This window comes from Symphalangus syndactylus, chromosome 11 (genome assembly GCF_028878055.3).
Source record: "Symphalangus syndactylus isolate Jambi chromosome 11, NHGRI_mSymSyn1-v2.1_pri, whole genome shotgun sequence".
Classification (NCBI taxonomy): domain Eukaryota; kingdom Metazoa; phylum Chordata; class Mammalia; order Primates; family Hylobatidae; genus Symphalangus; species Symphalangus syndactylus.
The window spans coordinates 127,933,678-127,954,497 of NC_072433.2; the positions used below are offsets into that span (position 1 = coordinate 127,933,678).

General features: G+C 43.1%; 1 long non-coding RNA gene across 2 annotated transcripts in view; it reads right to left on the reverse strand.

Moving 5' to 3' along the window:
* Positions 1-2,294: 2,294 nt before the first annotated feature.
* Positions 2,295-20,820, reverse strand: part of LOC134731861 (uncharacterized) — a 32,379-nt gene continuing 13,853 nt past the window's right edge. The window contains exon 3 of one of the 2 annotated variants that reach the window (XR_010114516.1): positions 2,295-2,683. This is a non-coding gene — a long non-coding RNA (uncharacterized lncRNA). Of the gene's footprint in view, positions 2,684-11,085; positions 11,441-20,820 lie in introns of those variants that run through there. The other variant, XR_010114517.1, reaches the window with a different exon arrangement.

Genomic DNA, 20,820 nt, shown 5'->3' on the forward strand with positions numbered 1-20,820 from the left:
ATGTAAGATCTGGCCCTTGGGTGCAAAATACTAACCAACCAATGGAATCTTGGCTTAGCTGGATTTATATCCAGCAAATATTTACTGAGCATCTGTTCTTTGCGAGGCATTGGGGTTGTAGCAGTTAACAAAGCAGGCAGGATTCTTGTTTCGTGGGGAATGATACTGACATGGGCAGAGAGAAGCAAAAGCAAATAAACAAAAATAGCTAATAAACCACCAGAGCTGATGCATGCTGGGATGGTTGGGGAACAAACAGGACTGTTCAGTTAGGGCCAAAAGTCCTGGGGAGCTTTTGTAACCACGAAGCTCAGTGCATGTTCGTGGCTTCCTTCAAAAGAGGGATGAGAGCTCTCAGCAATTTGTCTGATAGTTTTGGAAGTGGTTGTTCAATCTTTCATTGAATATGTATTTATCGTGCACTTAGTATGTGGCAGGCACTGTTCTAGGTTCTGGGCATAGATTGTCCTCTTGGAGTTTATATTCTAATATGAGAGAGAAACAATAAACACTTAAGTAAATTTATAATGTGATTTTGGGAGGTAAGCGCTATGAAGAAATAATAATTAGGATAAGGAGCTAGAAAGCGATGGGGCTTCTTTAGGGAACATGATCAGGGAGGGGATCTCTGGAGACATAATATTTGAGTACAGACCTGAATGAGGAGATGGAACAATTGTGAGATATATGGGGAATCATATGTTGGCAGCAAGTGCAAAGACTCTTGGGTAGAAAGTGGGTTAGAGGTCCAGAGCCATTGGCACTGGAGTGAAATGAGCAAGACAGAGTTCGCAAAAGTTTGGGAAGGAAGCAGGGTAGACACTGTGGAACAAATGGGTGTGGAAAGAAATGTGAATTTCACCATAAGTAAGAAGGGAAGCCGCTGGAAGTTTTTTGAGCAGGGCAGTGCTGCAGTCTAATTGGAGTTTCAAAAGTTTTACTCTGCTGCTGTGTGAAGGGTATGCTCTTGGGGCAAGGAGACCAGTTAAGAGGTAGTTGAGAAAGGGGCCTGGACTAAGTGGCAGCCCCAAGTGTACAAAGGGGGTTGGACTAGCTGGTAGCCCCATAGCAACAATCCAAGAGTCCCCCCGTGGAGTCTCAAGTGGCCCAAGCGAAGCCTCACTGGTGACACAAGGCACCAGATCAGGCTCCTTGACACCCCCAGGGCTAGGGGTCATGATTCAAGCACAACCTCCTTGGCCAAGAGATTTCAGGGGCTGGGTCCCAGTGACGTGTTGGTCTCAGCTTGTGTAGGGCTGATTATTTACAGTACTGCTTGCCTCACACATAGTTTTACAGGCAAACATATTCAAAGCAGGCTTTCCTTCTATGTGTTATCCGATTAGTTACTTTCCTTTTGCCCATCCACTAGTATCATAGAGCATTCCCCCAGCTCCCAAGCTGAGAATGAAGATATCTGCTGACAGATCCCTAAAATATAAGCCAAATATGTCCAGCAATCCCCAAAGAGTGACACACAGGGCCCACACATGTACAGTCTCATGCTGCTTTCCTGGCAGCACCCTGGTCATATCCTTGCCACATACTGAGATCCCGTTTTTCTCTGCTGAAAAATCAAGGTCTGCCTCGAAGGCTGCTTCTGCTCCATGGCAAAGGGCAAGAGCTTCACCTTCTCTGCACCCTCCACAAGTCCCTGCTGGTCTCGCCATTGTTCACCACTCAGAGAGAGGAGGTGACCCTTTTCTCTGACCCTCTGTCTCACTCCCTTTGCTTGTGCCTGTGCCTCCTCCACACGCCCCCATCTCTTACACAGGGACACAGCTGATTGCTGTGTCCAAGGAGGAGACAGGCATCATTCCAGCTTTTCTCTGTCACATGACTCTTGGCGGGGTGCTTTCCTCCTTCATTCAGGAGACTAACAGCCCCGTGCACATCAATTCATAAGAAACAATGACGGGGGACTGATTGCATTGCTGGGTCTCTATGTCCAATGTTTACTTGGTTTCCTGTGAAACCCCCCAGCTTGGTGTCTCTCTTTGATATCATCATTTGGACTTAAGCTCAGTCCATGCAGCATTATTGATTATGTCTTTATACGTCCCTAACTAGACTACAAACAGCTAGAAGTCAGGATCTGCATGTTATCCATCTTTGTATCCCCTGGAGAGCGTAGCGCAGTGACTTATTTATGGTGTGTGTCCTGTAAGTATATGCTGACAGACTGACTGTTTCACTGACCCCAGGAGCTGAAGGGCTTCCATGAGGGTCTAAGCAGGGACCATGTATTTGTCTCTGCTTATTCGGTTGTAACAATAGATCAAGGCAAGACTTCAATTATCCTTTACTTTCATTCCCAAACTCTCTTCTCTGTTCATTCTGTTGAAAATGCCTGGTGACAGACAGCCAGAGGCTGAAAGAGACAGAATGCTTTCAGAATCTTAGCAAAGCTGTGTGGCAGGAAGGACATATTTCAATGAAGTTATTTTCCACCAAGGCTAATATTGTGCTTCCATACTTCAAGCTCTAGTGAGCTCATCAACAATGTTTGCCTTTAATTTTACCATTTGTACCCAGTCATACGTTACTTGCTGTGTTTCTGTGTAGCTTCGTTTCATCAAAGGGATGTTAGGGCTTCCATTGTCTTTGAAAAGTTGCTTCAAGATGGATGTGCATGGATATCCATCCTGTTTCATTATCTTCTTCGTCACATTCTCTCAGTCATCTGTGAAAGAATACATTGTTCATAGACTCATTTAAAAAATAAAATTCTTGTGGTTAAATGGAGGAAGGACATTGCATATTGGTTTGGGGCATGGGGAACCTTCTCCTTGATTTCTCCCCACAAGAAGGACCCTTGGCCTTTCCCTAGAACAGCATGTGGCTTCATGTTTTAGACACAGCTGGGGAACCCATGGGGTTGTATCTTTCCAGAGAGGAGAACCTATGTTCTCTCAGAAAGGATTCCTTCCTTCTTTTGTGAAAGGCTTTCAATTCTGCAATGTGTATTGGAATCACCTTGGGATAACTGTTCATGCCCCACCCATCCCTGGTCAATTAAATACCAACTTCCTGGTTGGAGCTTGAAGCCTGCCATTGACATAGTTATAAAAGCCCCCCAGGTCAGTCTAATGTGCAGCCAGAGGAGAAACTACTGTGCTAGGCCAGTGGCTCTCAACTGGGAGCAATTTTTCCCTGAACAGACATTTGGTAATCAATGTTTGGGAGACATGTTTGATGGTCATAACTGTTGAGGGGTACAGTGCTACCAGCAGTGAGTGAGTGGAGGCTAAGGCATAAGCCAGCCTTTCCTAACAAAGAATGATCCAATACAAAATGTCAAAGTGCCAAGGTTCAGAACGTCTCTCTAGAGCATTACAAAAGCAAGCACACGCATACACTCAGGTACATGCATAGATATTTTTACAAGTATATTACCTCTTATTTGCATAATGCCTTCTAGTTCTCAAAGCCTTTTTACACACTTCATTGGTTTGATCTTTACCATGACACCATAATGGAAATATTATCACCATCTTGATTTTACCGATCAGGAAACCAAGGCTGAGGAAAGGGAACGACTTCCTCTGGACCGCAAAATGTTCGGTTTCTCAGTGAGGGCTCTTTCCATTCGCAGACAGGTCCAATGGGTGCACGTGCATTTTCCTGCTGCCTGCCCCGTTGTGACAAACACAATAACTGAACACTGTCTTTGTTCCCGCTGAGCCCAAGTGCAGCCTAAGAATCCTTCTCAACACAGCACTCCAGCCAGCCCCAGGTGTGAGATGAAACTTGTCACATAGCCTCTCCACCCTAAACACCATACCTCTCCCTGAATTATGACGATCTTGTTGAAAGAGACACCAAGGAGAGTACTTTAGAGTAGGAGGGCCCTTGAACATCCGCAGGTGTTCAGACAATCTGTTTGGGAAATTGCAACGTTAACAGCATGCGCTCTTGCTGGCACCTATGAGGAAGCATCTGTCTCCCTAACCCCTATATTTCTTTACAACTTTATTGGTGTGTTTGGCTCTCACCATATGCTGCTAATTGATATACAAAGGAATTATGCACAGTTGTGTTCCTCATTTGGTGCAAACTAAAAACTTCACCTTCTTCTTGAGCTTGCTAGGATCTCCCTCTTGAGCCCAAAACATGAGATAATTATGAGAACATGAACTATGATTCATGAAGTGGATGGGACAGGAATCAGAACACGCTCAGCCTGCAATGTGAAGAAGCTAGGGCCAGCAGCCCCTGCTTGAGCTCTGGGCACGATGAATAGTGGCATGTACAATTAAATCTGTAAGAAAGCTGCCATGGGAGGGAGGCAAGCAGTAGGAGAAAAATCAAGTGCAGCTGGAGACTAACTTCTCCATCTTCCAGGCCGTCAGGTGGTGGAGAACATGCATCTCGGTGGATCATTTGGCTCCATCATTGGGAGACAAGTACAAAACATCACAGGGCATCTGCTCATCGAGGTGTGGGTTGCTGTTTCAAAAAGTTGCAGGAGCCTCTTTATAGTAAACGGGGCTCTAGCCTCCTGGTCTGGCTTTATCATCTGCAAGTATCTGTGGGATCGGTCTCTAGCAGCAAACGTGGAGATTTCATTATAATTGATGAATTTGACCGGAAATGATCTCCTTGTGTCTTTGGTCCTCACTGTGAGGCTGGCTGGCATGTGTGTCCAAAGACACTCTAGTGTGAGGCTGCACAGGTGTTCTGCTGTTCTGAGCCCCCATCATACTGGGGAGCGGGAGGGATCAAGGCATCCTCTGCCACTAATTAGGCTATAGCGACAGTGTACAGGCAGCATTCAGGCCGGTCTTGGCAACAGGACAATTCATAGCTTTCCTTTCACCAGGAACTTGGCCAGAGACTTCCCATGTTGCCCTAGAGTTCTGGTGTCCACCCTGGCTGCACTTTGGGGACTATCTGGGGACACCTGCCCACCTCTGTCTATGTTTCTATCTATCACTGCTGGGCTAGAATCTCCCAAGGGCAGGGGACTTCAGTCTGTTTTGTTTATAGCTGCATCCAGAGTCTCCACTGTGCCTGAAACTCCATGAATGAATTATCACCTCCTCTGTGCCAGGCCTTGCCATGCCCTGTCAAGGATATCACTGACCATGTTGACTATGGTGTCTGTGTACTGTGCTGTCATTCTTCTTATTTTTATGGATGAGAAAACTAAAGCTAAGAAGTAATTAATTTGTAGGATGTTATACAGTTGGTTAAGTGGCAGAGCTGTAATTTGTACTAAGTCAAGCTCATATCAAAGCCCAATCTCTCTGGATTCTTGTGCTTCTGCTCTTAAGAGGAGTGGGTGAGAAGTGTGAATAAGTGCACACCTCCCTTAATTATGGTAGAACAGTTATTTAAGCAAACTAAGTGGTTTGGAAAATGAAAAAAGCTTCTTGGTTTGGTATTCTGGAAAACAGCATATTCAGAATTGTTAAATGGTGTCCCATGAAAAACACCTAACATAGGGTTCTGCCAATAAACAACTTGGAGAACTACATCTTCTGACACCCTCTTTTCATGGAATCATAATTTCACATTAATATAACAAAGGCTCTGAGCAATCCTGCATTGAATAATTCTTTGTTTAATGTAAAATTTGCCAAATCTATGTATCTTCAAAACCTCTCCTCTTTCCTCATTGACAATCTATTAATAGCTCAAAAGATGCTGCTGTTCCATTTATAGTTTCTTGATCTGGAGATGGCCTGGCATGTACTAGTATGTCAGGCTTGTAAAAATAGAAAGCTCAATAAAATATAAACACACTCATGTTAGCAAAGCAGACGCTCTAACGACAACTCTGACCTTGATTGATAAGTTGGAATTGATCCAACACTTCAAAACAGAGCTAACAAAAACTTAGAAATTGAACTAATATAGAATTTTCACTAAAGACATGAAGAGCATTGAAAACTCTAATTCATTTGATGCTAAATAATGCTGGCATTCATCTTGCAAAAGCAGCCATGTATTCCACAACAAATTTTTGAGCACTGTTAGGAGCCAGAGACTGTTGGGTATTGGAAATACAAGTTTAAATGAAGTAGGTTTGGTATTGACCATCACAGGGTTGGCAGGTTTGTGTCCTGTTTCTTAGGTGCTTCCCATGGCTGCTGAGGAAATAGCTATTATTCTGCCTCTGTCTCTAGTTTGTATCTCTGCCTTCTCTTCATCCAGCCCTGAGTTTATTTACCCATTTATTTTTTCATTCAAGAAATCTTCATTGAGCACCTACTATGTACCAAGCATGGTAGATACAGCAGTGAATGGTACAGATAAAAATTCCTCCCCTAGGGAAGCTTCTTCCTAGTGGAGCTTATATTCTGATTATTCTAGGTTTGTTTAAAGGGTTTCATGTCCCCGAGATCACATCTAGCACATCCTTAAATGGAAGCCTGGGACCTTCTCACTTGTTCAGCGTTTAGATCTCAATAACTGATCCAAACCTTCCTGGTGTGACATTCCATTATGTCCTTGGGCCCTGTCCTTGATCCCTGCTATATTATTTGCTCTGCATTCCCCGGCCCTTTAGGCTTAACTCGGCCTTCCACTCCTGAATAATTCCTTTGTTTGGTCCTAAAAACTTGATGGAGGTCCCAGGCTTTTGCTCCAGGCATTGTGCAGGACTACAAAGATGAGTAGGACAGGAACATGGGTTTCCAAGGAGCACAGCATGTTGTGAGGGTGAGACATGCACGAATGATACGATGAACTTGGTGAGGGAAGTGAGGACATAGGCAGCTCAGGCTTCCCAAAGGAGGTCTCACCTTTTCTGAATCTTGTGAGGTGGACAAGATGTGGTGAAGGACAGGTGGGCCATTAAGAGGGAGGTGGAAGACAGTACAGGTTGGAGGAGATGCAAGAACAGATGCTGGAAGATAGGGTGGGAATGAACAGGAAGCAGGGGGTAAGATCATGATTTCATTGTTTCTTTCTGTTCAACAATATGTGTGGGCTGCCGTTGTCTCCCAAGCCTTGAGCTCAACCCCAGGACAAGGCTAGTGAATAGAACAGACCCAGCTGTTCCTGGTCAATGATGGGGACAGGCAAGAAGCAAGTTACAAACCACAGCTTTGTGATGAGTCCTCAGAGACATATGAGCACTCATCACAGTGGAGGAGCAAAAAGGGCAAGTAGGGTCCTGCGTGGACAGTCAGGAAAGGCCCCTCTGCCAAGGTTACCTTAGAGCTGAGGCCTGAAGGTTGAGAAGGAGCTGGCTCTGGGAAGAACAGGGAAAGGAGCCAGCCAGGCAGAGTGCTGAGCAGGGAGGGACTGAGGAAGGTATTTCAGGGACTCCGGAAGGAATGTGCCCAGAGAATGGAGGAAAAAGCAGGGGTTTGGAGGTGGGTTGGGGGAAGGAGCAGGGGGTGTTAGATTTTGCCTCTGTGTAGAGAGTGGGTATGGTTGTGAAGGAGAGAAGATGGGGTACCCCTGGAGGAATCTGATCATACTTGCATTTTCAAAATATAATAATAATAATTGCACAGTGATGACATTAAGATAATTTGTGTGTGTGTGTTACAATGCATAATGTAACATTAAGATAAATTTAGTGTGAAAATGAGAAGGTGGTTAAACAAAAGTCTTTATCAGTTAGCGATCTATCTATGCAGAGCTCTTTACAGGGGAAAGGATCTAATATTTACTTTAAAATAGTTTGGAAAAATAAGTGGGGGAAGAGATAAAACAAGATTGGCAAAATGATGTTGATTGCTGAAGCTAGGTTTGGGGTACATGGGGGTCATTAAATGATTCTATATTTTGGGTGTTTGAAATTTTTCATAACAAAAGTGTTTTAAGATTTGTGAAAAAAATTATATGCAGTAAATGCCCAATAAATAGGAAATTGTTAATAACAGTTGCTGTTTATTGAGAATCTACTGCATGGCAGATTTTGAGTTAATTAGTTTATTACATACATAAGCTTAGGTGTCCCTACACTTTTAAAGTTGTACACCCCATCTACAAAAGTGATTTGAAGCATATGCCACTGATATAATTACATTTGATTAGCCACTTACACAATGTCAGAGGGTGTGTTTTGAGTATCTTATGAAACATACGAAAATTTTAAGCAATTTTTAAAGGAGGAAATTAAGTTATAATAAATAATATTTGATGTGTTGCTAATTGTGGTCGCCATGTACTATCATTAAATGGTATCCCCAGGTACAAGTTAGACATAGGGAAAAAATTGTGATTAATAAGAATGGGTATAAATCCATATTCCAAACCATTTTATGATAATTTCCTTTGAATGGGTGGTGGGCAGTGCTTTGTCAGCATGGTTCATGTCATCATTTATTTTGCCTTTTAAGGTGGTGCATGAAGAACCCAAACAGAAGTGGAAGAAGGGTGAGTTCCATCATTTTCCGGCTGCTCACTTTTATTTACCTATTAGTACTTTAATAAATAGATTCTTAGCAGGAATGTTTTTTAAGTCATAAAACTTGGCATAATAACCTGTAAATTTACCCAGGCACATAAAAATTGCCACACAAGGCAATTCACTAAAAGCAAGTGAATAAATGAGGGGGTATCAGCAGCTAGTTTGCATTGCAAAATAATGAAAAGAGTTGACATGCAGATCAAATATAAGCCTGGGTATGGTGGCTCATGCCTGGAATCCCAGCACTTTGGGAGGCTGAGGTGGGCAGATCCCTTGAGCTCAGGAGTATGAGACCAGCCTGGGCAACATGACAAAACCCTGTCTCTATGAAAAATACAAAATTTAACTAGGTGTGGTGGTACATACCTCTAGTCCCAGCTACTTGGGGGACTGGGGTAGGAGGATCACTTGAGCCAGGAAATTGGAGGCTGCAGTGAGCCATGATTGCACCACTGCACTGAAGCCTGGGTGACAGACTGAGACCCTGTTTTAAAAAAAAAAAAAAAAAAAGTGGGCGGCAAGTGTCTGTATATACATAAATATTGGAAAACCTTAATTTTCTTTGGAGACAAATCAATTATAAGTAGAAATTCTAATTCTTTCTGTACCGCAGTGGATCATGATGAGCCCCACCTTGCAGTGTGTGCTCCACTTTGGAGAGCTTTGCATTGATTTTTGACTCCTCATGGTAACCCTGTAAGGCGTACATTTTGCACATGAGAAAAATGAGCCCAGATAGGTTAAATGATTTGCCCTAGGGGCATAGCTGTTAAGAAGCAGAGCAGCATTGGAACTCAGGGATGACAGACTGGAAGCTCCTTACTCATTAATAATAGTGCTAACTGCCAGTCCTTATTATTGGCTGTAGACGGGACAGTCAGGTGGGTACCATGATCTCTGTGTCATAGAAGACAGAAAGTCAGAAAGGCAAAGTAACTTTTTTATGCTCATACTGGTCTGTCTGACCCTGGAGTCCAACGGTCTGCATATGAACCCTAATTCACCACTAAACTAGAGTACACGATTTACCCTCCCCAGTTCTCAGTTTTCTCATCTTTAAAATGGGCCGATAGAAACACCTACCTCATAGAGCTTTTGCAAGTTCTAAACGAGACCGTGAATGTGAATGTGAATAGCATCTATAATTATTATTGTTCTCTATCATGGAGGTAAGAGTGTGGAAGAAGCTTAAATGCCAAAGCTCAGAAGTACTCTAAAATATCAATGTATATTATTGAGATGAAGGAATGAGTTGCCTCATAGCCTCCTCCATCTCCTCAAACAGGCTTATGCCTGGACTCTGGTCTTGCATTTTACCCACGGTGAAGCTGCCTGAGGCCCCATGCTCTCCTGGGCAGAAGCGTGACAACTTCCCTTGCCTGGTTTGAATCTTGTCCAGCTATATCTGTGGTGGGCTATAACCCTACTATTTTCCTTCTGGCCCTAGGAATAAAAATTGGGCTCATCCATTTTTACTATTGAGTCAGGAAACCTGGAGAGAAAAAGGCCAGCATGGACAGGGCTCCAGATTTATGTGACAGGGACACAAATAATGTCTTGCAGTCTGAGAGCAGATATAGGCCTGGAATTTCTGCAAAGGCTTTCCAACTCACAGCATATTTTAATGCCATATTTGAGCTGTATGGCAGAAAGGCTCTGGATACTGGAGCACAGCTGTGAAAAAAAATTACTCTACTCCTAAGATTTAAGTATGCTGCAAATTAAAAAAGAAATTTTCAGGTGGCTCATGTGAAGGGAGGATCATCTGTCAAGAGGATCCAGAGTAACAGCAATGCCCAGAGTAGACCTGTGAGAAGACTATGATTTACTGGGCATTTACAACAGGGCTCTCTCTGTGCCAAATGTTTCTATCTATTATCTCATTGAAAGCTTGTAACAGCCATATGAGGTTGGTCCTGATACCACTCAGAATCCTACATGAAAACAGATGATATAATAAAGTTATGATAACTAGAAGAGGGTTACTTTGAAAGGGTACTATGTCTTACAAAAAAAAAAAATGGTTGGCGTAGGGGTGGTAACAGTTCTGTTGCTACCTTCTTTACAAAGGAAAAGAATGGGGATTTGGAAACGGAGCTCTTGGAGATTCTGTGGGAGTTGGCATGTCAGCATTTTAGGGTGCTTACTCACATCCTGAATCCAGGGTGTACAGTAGCCCATGTTGCAGACCTCCCAGAAGGAGGCCATCAGACACATAAGACTTTGGGCATCTTGGAAGCAGCCTTTCAAAACCATTATTGCTGCTAAGGGAGGGCAAGAAGGATGGAGCCTGGGTGGATCAGATCTCTATTCATTGTGGGTCCAGGTGGTCACTGCGTGTCAGGGTTTCAGCATTGGAGTGGACTATTAGTTGCTGTCCAGAACATCACGTTTTCACTTTTTACCTTCTTTACAAAGGTAGCAACAGAGATGTTACCATCCCTAAGCCAAAAAGATGAGGAGAGGTAGCAGTTGCCAGAATCCAGAAGGAGTAGAGCCTGCCTCGGGTAGAGCAGGGGCCTTTGATGGGGGCACACAGCCAGCTTAAGGTAAGCCCTTGGAGTGGGAGCAGTGGGAATCAATAGCTTAACCTTCCTTTCCTTCCTCTGCTGATTCCTGCTAGGCTTACCCACTGGCTGAAGTCAACCAGAACCCAGAGGGCAAGAAAACCTGATGGGGTAGTCCAGGGTTTATCAACCTCTGAACTGTTGATATTTAAGATTGAATAATTCTTTATTGTAGAGAACTATCCTATGCGTTGTAGCATGTTTAACAGCATCCCTAGCCCCTACCCATCAGATACTGCAAACCTTTGACTCCATGTCTCACATCCAGGCCACACTGATGCAAGGGGTAAGCTCCTAAAGCCTTGGTCTGTTCTGCTCTTGTGGCTTTGCAGGGTACATTTTTTTTGTTTTTGCATTTTGTGATATGCAAAAATGTCTCTAGATATTTCCAAAGGTCCCTGGGGAGGTGAGTGGGAGCTGTCCTGGATGGGAGCCACTGGTGGGGTTCATGTAGGTTATTCTACCTGGCAGAGAGCAGGATGTTGATGTGTAGAGAGTAGATCTGGAGAAAAGAACCAAGAGAGAACTTACATTATTCTTGTTTCATTGCCAAGGAAACTGAGGCTCAAGCAAATCAATTAACTTCCTCAAACACACACAGATTGTGAAGGCAGAAGCCAGTTTGCAAACCTAGGTCTGTTTGATCTCAACACCAGAACTTATAATCACAAGCTGCATTCCATATTCACAGATTGGAAATATCCCAGAGGAAAAGAATGGGGATTTGGAAATGGAGCTCTTGGAAATTATGTGAGAGTTGGCATGTCAGCATTTTAGGGCACTTACTCACATTCTGAATCCAGAGTGCACAAAAGCCCATGTTGCAGACCTCTCAGCAGAAGGAGGCCATCAGACACATAGGACTTCGGGCATCTTGGAAGCACCCTTTCAAAACCATTATTGCCCCTGAGGGATGCGCAAGAAGGATGAAGCTTGTGTGGATCAGATCTCTATTCATTGTGGGTATAGGGGGCCACTGCATCTTGGAGCTTCACCACTTGGGTAGGTTGTTAGTTGCTGTCTAGAACATCAACTTTTTAACTTTTACTTTCTTTCAGTTTCCTTCCTTCCTTCCATCTGTCTGTCCCTCCCTCCCTCCCTCCCTCCCTCCCTCCCTCCCTCCCTTCCTTCCTTCCTTTTCTCTCTCAACCCTTTAAAGTTGTATTATAGTAAGTATATTTCAAGAGGTAGAAGCCACTCAAATACCTACGAACAGGTGAATAAACAAAATGTGGCATATACATACAATGGAATATTATTCCACCATAAAAAGGAAGGGAAATCCTGTCATATACTACGTGAATTAAACTTGAGGGCGTGATGCTAAGTGAAATAAGCCAGTCACAAAACATCAAATGCTCTACAATTCTAGCCACATTACTTTTAAGGCTTCTACCTCACAAGTCTGTCTGGAATTGCTATGGGACTTCTGAGAGATTTCCAGGTGGTTTCAGACTTCTGGTCTCCATGCCCCAGCCACCTGCACACCCTCCTACTGGGTCTCCCCTTCTCTTGCTTGAACAGCGTATTATTTTTTCCAGTTACATTCAGAGGCCATAGTTTGCAGCTTCTATCATTTCTGTTGACCTTCAAATGCTTCCTACTTCATTAAAGTTTTTTCAACAAGATGATATCCAGAAATGAGTGAAATACTGCAGGTGGTAAGACAACTACTTCCTCAGTTCATGTCTGTTCTCTCTTATCTGTATTTAATTGCATTTGTTTTTGCTGGAAGCCTCAGTGCACTATTGATAGGAAGACTCTCACTACCTGTATAAGAAAGGCCACCTTAGGCAGTGTGATATTCAAGACCCCAGGCAATCTGGTCCCAAGCTACTTTTTCAGCCTTGTGTCATTTACTATTCAATAGTTCAATAAGTATTTACTGAAGCCCTAAATCTTTCTGGTGTTGAGCTGAAAAGGCTCTAAAAATATGGGGACCAAAACCAGGTACAGCTCTATACAGTAGAGAATACTCATGCTCCTTTTCTTCCTGGACACCTAGCTTGATTACATTTTCCAGCTTAATTTTCATTTAGGTGGGCTCATGTTCAGGGCAGTCTAATAGAATGCGTGTACATGATGAGCACTACGACCACAGCTACCCCATTAAAACCTTCCATGCATGATCCTCCAACCTCTGTTTCCTTCAGCTGCTAGTCAAATGCAGGGGATCTAGAGAAGAGCACCCAGCCCCAGGGGATGGTAGGGCCACTAAATAGAAGAAGTTTGCCAGCTACTTAGGAGCCTGAGGCAGGAAAATCACTTGAACCCAGGAGGCAGAGGTTGCAGTGAGCCGAGGTCAGATCACTGCACTCCAGCCTGGGCAACAGAGTGAGACTGTCTCTCAAAAAAAAAAAATATATATATATACATACATATATATATATATATATATAAGCTTGGATCCCTGAGTCACTGCATGGAAGACTGCCACTTCGCTTTTCTGCCTTTATATGTTCTGTTCTCTTTGCCTTCCGTGTCCTCTCATTTTTACCCTTCTTTGTACTATAAAGATAAAACTGTAGTAATCAAAAAACCCCACCCTGGCTGAAAAGTGGGATATCACAAACTAGTTTGTTGTGTTAAGAAAGATAAATATGAACTCATGATTTTAAAATAACATAACTCTATCATTGCTAAAAATGGCTCATCAGTAGCAGCAACTGGCACACATTACCCAGCACCTTTACCAACCCCAGTACCTACATTTCATTTAACACTACACTAAAAAATACAAGCATGTTTGTTTATTCCATGTATTTAGGAATGGAAAAAAGACAGAATGGGTTTGGAATGCCCTCTTGTTGCCAGAAAGAAAGGTTGCTTCAAAATCACCAGGAATGTGCTATATGGACAAAGAATCCAGCTTAAGGGAACTCCCACAGCTAAAGGGTAGCAATTTGAGCATCAATAATAGGAAAATAGTAGTAATAATTATAATTAATTGGAAAAGATTATATCCATGAAAGATTGTGAGTTAATAATGCTACTGAGTAGAGAAAAATTATTATAAAGTGTGTAAGGTAGTTTTTATACCAAAAAGACAAAGATCATAGGATATGTTTTATGCTGCAGTTGATTTTAATAAATAGGGGAGAGTTGGGATATTATCTTCACGGAAAAAACAATAATGGCAAATGTTTATCTAGGACTTACTACATGCCAAATATATTAGGCCATTCTCACATTGCTATAAAGAACTTCCTGAAACTGGGTAATTTATAAAGAAAAACTGTTTAATTGGCTCACAGTTCTGCAGGCTGTATAGGTAGCATAGTTGAGGAGGGCTCAGGAAACTTTCAGTCATGGCAGAAGGCAAAAGGGGAAGCAGGGATATCTTCACATGGTAGAGCAGGGGAGAGGGTGAATGGGGAGGTGCTACACACTTTTAAATAACCATATCTCATCAGAACTCACTCACTGTCATGAAAATAGCAAGAGGAAAATCGGCTCCCATGATGTAATCTCCTCCCACCATGCTCCTCCTCTAATGTTGGAGAATACAATTCAACATGAGATTTGAGCAGGGACACAAATCCAAACCATATCTTTCTACCCCCAGCCCCTCCCAAGTCGCATGTCCTTCTCACATTGCAAAATACAATTATCCCTTCTCAATAGTCCCCAGTCTTAACTCATTTCAGCATTAACTCAAAAGTCCAAGTCCAAAGTTTCATCTGAGACAAAGTGAGTCACTTCCACCTATGAGCCTGTAAAATAAGAAACAAGTTAGTTAATTCCAAGATATAATGGGAGTATAGGTATTGGGTAAATATTCCCTTTCCAAAAAAGAGAAATCAAATGAAACAAAGGGGCTACAGGCCCCATGCAAGTCAGACAGCCAGCAGGGCAGTCATTAAATCTTAAAACTCCAAAATAATCTCCTTTGACTCCATGTCTCACATCCAGGTCACACTGGCACAAGGGGTAGGCTCCCAAGGCCTTGGGCAGCCCTGCTCCTGTGGCTTTGCAGGGTATAGCTTCTGCGGCTGTCTTCATAGCTGATGTTGAGTGCCTGTCGCTTTTCCAAGCACACAGTGCAAGCTGTCAGTGGATCTACCATTCTAGGGTCTGGAGGATGGTGGCCCTCTTCTCACAGCTCCACTAGGCAGTGCCCAAGTAGGAACTCTGTGTGGGGCCTCCAACCCTACATTTCCTCTCCAGATTGCTCTAGTAGTGGATTTCCATGTCTCCTGCATGGACATTTCCATGTCTTCTGCCCGGACATCCAGGTGTTTCCCTACATCCTCTGAAATCTAGGTAGAGGCTCCTAAGCCTCAAATATTGCCCCCTGTGCACCCACAAGCTTAATACCACATGGAAGCCACCAAACATTATGGCTTGTACCCTCTGGAGCAGTGGCCTGAGACGTATTTGGGACTCTTTTAGCTACAGCTGGAGCTAGAGTGGCTGCAACACAGGGAGCAGTGTCCTGAGGTTGTGGAGGGCAGCAGATCCCTGAGTTTGGCCCAGGAAGCCATTTCCTCTTCCTAGGCCTCTAGGCCTATGATGAGAGAGGCTGCCATGAAGGTGTCTGAAATGTCTTTGAGGCATTTTCCCTGTTGTCTTGGCTATTAACATTTGGCTTCTCTTTACTTATGCAAATTTTTGCAGCTAGCTTGAATTCCTCCTCCAAAAATGGGTTTTTCTTTTCTGCCACATGGCCAGGATGCAAATTTTCTAAGCTTTTATGCTCTGCTTCCCTTTCAACTATAATTTCCAGTTTCAGGTCATCTCTTTGCTTAAGTACATGACTATCCACTGTTAGAAGCAGCCAGGCTATATATTGAATGTTTTTGCTACTTAGAAATTTCTTCTGCCAGATACCCTACATCATCTCTTCCAAGTTCAAAGTTCCACACGTCACTAGGGCAGGAGCAGAATGCCTCCAATTCTTTGCTAATGCGTAACAGAAGTGACCTTTACTCCAATTCCCAGTAGATTTCTCTTCTCCATCTGAGACAATCTCAGCCTGGACTTCATTGTGCACATCACTATCTGCATTTTGGTTACAACAATTTAAAAGTCTCCAGGAAGTTCTAAATATTTTCTCTTTTTCCTGTTTTCTTCTGAGCCCTCCAAACTGTTTCAACCTCTGCCCATTACCCAGTTCTAAAGCTATTTCTGCATTTTCAGGTATCTTTATGGCAATGCTCCACCTCCCAATACCAATTTTCTGTGTTAGTCCATTCTCACATTGCTGTAAGTAACTACCTGAGACTGGCGATTGATTTGGTTTGCTGTGCCTCCACTGAAATCTAATCTTGAATTGCAGTTTCCATAATCCCCATGTGTCATGGGAGAGACCCAGTGGGAGTGTAACTGAATCATGGCAGCAGTTTCTCCCATGCTATTCTCATGATAGTGAATGAGTTCTCATGAGATCTGATGGTTTTATAAGGGGTTTACCCCTTCACTCAATTCTCATTCTTCTCTCTCCTTCTACCTTTTGAAGGATGCGTTTTCTTCCCTTTCTGCCATGAGGGTAAGTTTCCTGAGGTCTTCCCAGCCCTGTGGAACTGTGAGTCTTAAACGTCTTTTTTTAAAATATAAATTACTTAGTCTTGGGCATGTCTTTATTAGCAATTTGAGAATGGACTAATATGGTAAATTGGTATTGCAGAGAGTGGGGCACTGCTATAAAGACACCCGAAAATGTGGAAGTGGATTTGGAACTGGGTAACAGGCAGAGGTTGGAACTATTTGGAGGGCTCAGAAGATGACAAGAAAATGTGGGAAATTTGGGAACTTCCTAGAGCCTTGGAGGGCTCAGAAGACAGGAATATGTGGGAAAGTTTGGAACTTCCTAGGAACTTGTTGAATGGCTTTGACCAAAATGTTGATAGTGATATAGACAATGAAGTCCAGGCTGAGGTGGTCTCAGATAAAGATGAGGAACTTGTTGGGAACTGGAGTAAAGGTCACTCTTGTTATGCAAGGAGACTGGTAGCATTCTTCCCCTGCCCTAAAGATCTGTGGAACTTTGAACTTGAGAGAGATGATTTAGGGTATCTGGTGGAAGAAATTTCTAAGCAGCAAACAATTCAAGAGGAAGCAGATCATAAAACTTTTGAAAATTTGCAGACTGAAGATGCGATAGAAAAGAAAGCCCCATTTTCTGGGGAGAAATTCAAGCTCGCTGCAGAAATCTGCATAAGTAACAAGGAGCCAAATATTAATAGCCAAGACGATGGGGAAAATGTCCCCAGGGTATGTCACAGACTTTCACAGCAGCCCCTCCCATCACAGGCCCACAGGCCTAGGAGGGAAAAATGGTTTTGTGGGCGAGGCTCAGGAACCCCTGCTCTATGTAGCCTCAGGACATGGTGCCCTGAGTCCCAGCTGTATTAGCTCCAGCTGTGGCTGAAAGGGCCAAGCTACATGTCAGGCCATTGCTTCAGAAGGTGCAAGCCCCAAGCCTTGGTGGTTTACATGTGGTGTTAGGGCTGTGGGTGCATAGAAGTCAAGAATTCAAGTTTCGGAACCTCCATGTAGATTTCAGAAGATGTATGGCAATACCTGGATGTGCAGGGAGAAGTCTCCTGCAGAGGCAGAGCCCTCATGGAGAACCTCTGCTAGGGCAGTGTGGAAAGGAGATGTAGGGTTGGGGACCCCACACAGAGTCCCCACTGGGGCACTGCCTAGTGGAGCTGTGAGAAAAGGGCCACTGTTCTCCAGGCTCCAGAATGGTAGATCCACCAACAGCTTGCACTGTGCACTTGGAAGAGCTGCAGACACTCAATGCCAGCTGTGACAGCAGCCAGGAGGGGGGCTATACCCTGCAAAGCCTAAGGGGCAGAAATGCCCAAGGCCATGGGAGCCCACCTCTTGCATCGGCATAACCTGTATATGAGACATGGAGTCAAAGGAGATCATTTTGGAACTTTAAGGTTTAAGGACTCCCGTATTGGATTTTAGACTTGCCTGGGGTCTGTAGCCCATTTGTTTTGGACAATTTCTCCCATTTGGGAGTATTTACCCAGTGTCTGTACCTCCATTGTATCTAGTAAGTAACTAACTTGCTTTTGATTTTACAGGCTCATAAGCAGAAGAGATTTGCCTTGTCCCAGATGAGACTTTGGACTTAGACTTCTGAGTTAACGATGGAATGAGTTAAGAATTTGGGGGACTGTTGGAAAGGCATGATTGTGTTTTGAAATGGGAGGACATCAGATTTGGGAGGAGCCAGGGGCAGAATGATATGGTTTGGCTGTGTCCCCACCCAAATTTCATCTTGAATTGTAATTCCCATAATCTCTACGTGTCATGGGAGAGACCCAGTGGGCGTGTAATTCGATCATGGGGGCAGTTTCTCCTATGCTCTTCTTGGGATAGTGAGTAAGTTCTCATGAGATCTGATGGTTTTATAAAGGGATTCCCCCTTCATTTGATTCTCCTTCTTCTCTCTCCTGTTACCTTGTGGAAAAGGACATGTTTGCTTCCCCTTCTGCCATGATTGTAAGTTTCCTGAGGCCTCTCTAGTCCTGTGGAACTGTGAGTCGATTAAACCTCTTTCCTTTATAAACTCCCTCATCTCAAGTATGTCTTTATTAGCAACCTGAGAACAGACTAATACAGTAATTCATAAAGAAAAGTGGTTTAATTTTGTTCACAGTACTGCAGGCTGTATAGGTAGCATGGCTGGGGAGGCCTCAGGAAACTTTCAATTATGGTGGAAGGCAAATTGGGAAGCAGGCTTGTCTTCACATGGTTGAGGAGGAGAGAGAGAGAGTGAAGGTGAAGGTGCTACACACGTTTAAACAACCAGATGTCATGAGAACTTACTATCACAAGAATAGCAAGGGGGCAGTCTGCCTCCATGAACCAATGACCTGTCACCAGGCCCCTCTTCTGAAAGTCTACATGAGATTTGGGTGGAGACACAAAGCCAACCCATGTCACCAGGTGCCATGCTAAGTGCCCTACGTCAAATAACTCATGTAATACAAAACAAAACAAAAAATTCCCCAGTAGGCTATAATAATCCAGTTTTATAAATGAGGTGATAGAATTTCATAGAGATTAAGTGACTTTTCCAAGTCCATACAGCTGGTGAGTGGGGGACCCTAAATTTGAACCTAGGCTGTTGGCTCCAGGGTCTGTCCTTTTATTACAAAACTAGGGCACTTCCCACACAAATGAATATTTTTATTTTCTTCAATCAAGTACTTGAATATGACATAGAAATATGTACTTGCTTCTATCAGAATAATTAAGAAAGAATAAGCTAGACGAATGTGCATAAGTCAAATAACTCCAAAAATAACAAGGCAGATTATGTGGAAAGTTCAGGCAGGACATGACAGCACTGATGGTCATGTGTAAATGACCAAGTAGCAGGAGATGTTCCAAAATGATTAATTAGCCAAAAGTCCTTGAGACTCACGCTAAGTACACAGACCCAATTGTTCATCTACTAGGAGATGAAACCTCTGGAAAGCTGTACAGATTATAATAAAATATGAATAGAAATTTGTGGATTTTTAATAATGCTAGCCTACCAGAGCAATAAATTAAAATGACAGCATAAGAGGCAAAGAGGTATAATAGTGGCCCAACAAGATGTTCAAAGCACACAGTTTGTGGCGAGATCCCAAAGTTGCCAAAAAGAAAACGTATGTGAAAAGTTGTACCTAAGAAGTTGTATCATAAGGGTGTATTGAATGGGGTTTACTCAGCCTAATGGCCAGGCTTGCATTACCTTAGGCGATTTTTAACGTCAGCTGGTCTGAGAAGTTATTCTTATACTTTGGGTATGCTTATGATACATGCAATCAAGGAAACTGTCAAAATAGTATAAAGAAAACTCCCAGAAGTAATACAAACTGCATTGCAATAACTCTAGATAACTAAAAGTTCAGGTATACATATAATGAAACAATGAATGAAATGCTATTTTAGAATTGGTTTTAGTGTGTTTTAGTACATTTGCAAGCATTATTTGTATGTTTTGTCTGCTTTTGAAGGTGTCTAAAATTTTCGAAAGACTCAGATGTAGTGTGCATAGCAGCTCCTTCTGGTGCTGATGTTCTAGCCTTGTGCCTTCACATCCCTATGTTTGTACATTCCAGTTGACTGCCTGAGGCTGAACTGCATCTTTGTCCATGCGCCACCCATAGGCTTCCAGGACACACCCACATATGTGCACAGGGTGGGCTGGAAGTGCCCTGGAATTGACTGCCCTCATTACCAACCCGGGACAACAGCCCTACCCAATGACTCACAGGTGTAGGGGTATAGAAACCCCACCTCCCTTGCCCCTCGGTCCGGATAATTCTGAGTCATGGCTTTCCATCCGTTCCTCACAGGATTGTTAGTCACCTACTGGCTTGATAACATATCCCATAGAGGCTGACTCTCTTTCCTCAAATTGATTGCCCATTCCTTTGCCAATGGCCCTACAGCTTCCAAATATGTTGTCTATTCTCAAACTCCTAACAGAGAATGCTTCTGGAGAGACCCCAACTAAGAGATTATATTTGTATCTGCAGCATAGTTAATATTTAAGGGTTGATAGTCAAATTTGTGAGCAACATTTAAATTATCAAGAAAATATTGTCCTTAAAAAATTGCCTATGATCTAACAGATGATTTTATTAACTGGAACGCTAAGCAAAGCACAGGAATTCATAGTTGTTTGTCACCAGGCACAAACATTTCTCACACACTGGATAATACATTAACGTCTGATAGTCAAACTCCTAATCCACTTCCTAAAAAACACCCCAAATATTAGGGTTTCATGGACTCCTAGTGAATTAGCTGTTTCATCCTCTCTGTTCTCACAACACTTGATTCATATTTCTGAAACAGCTTACACCATGCTGCATTGTAATTTATCGGTTTACGTAGGTGTGTGTGTTTCCAAGACTATTTCCT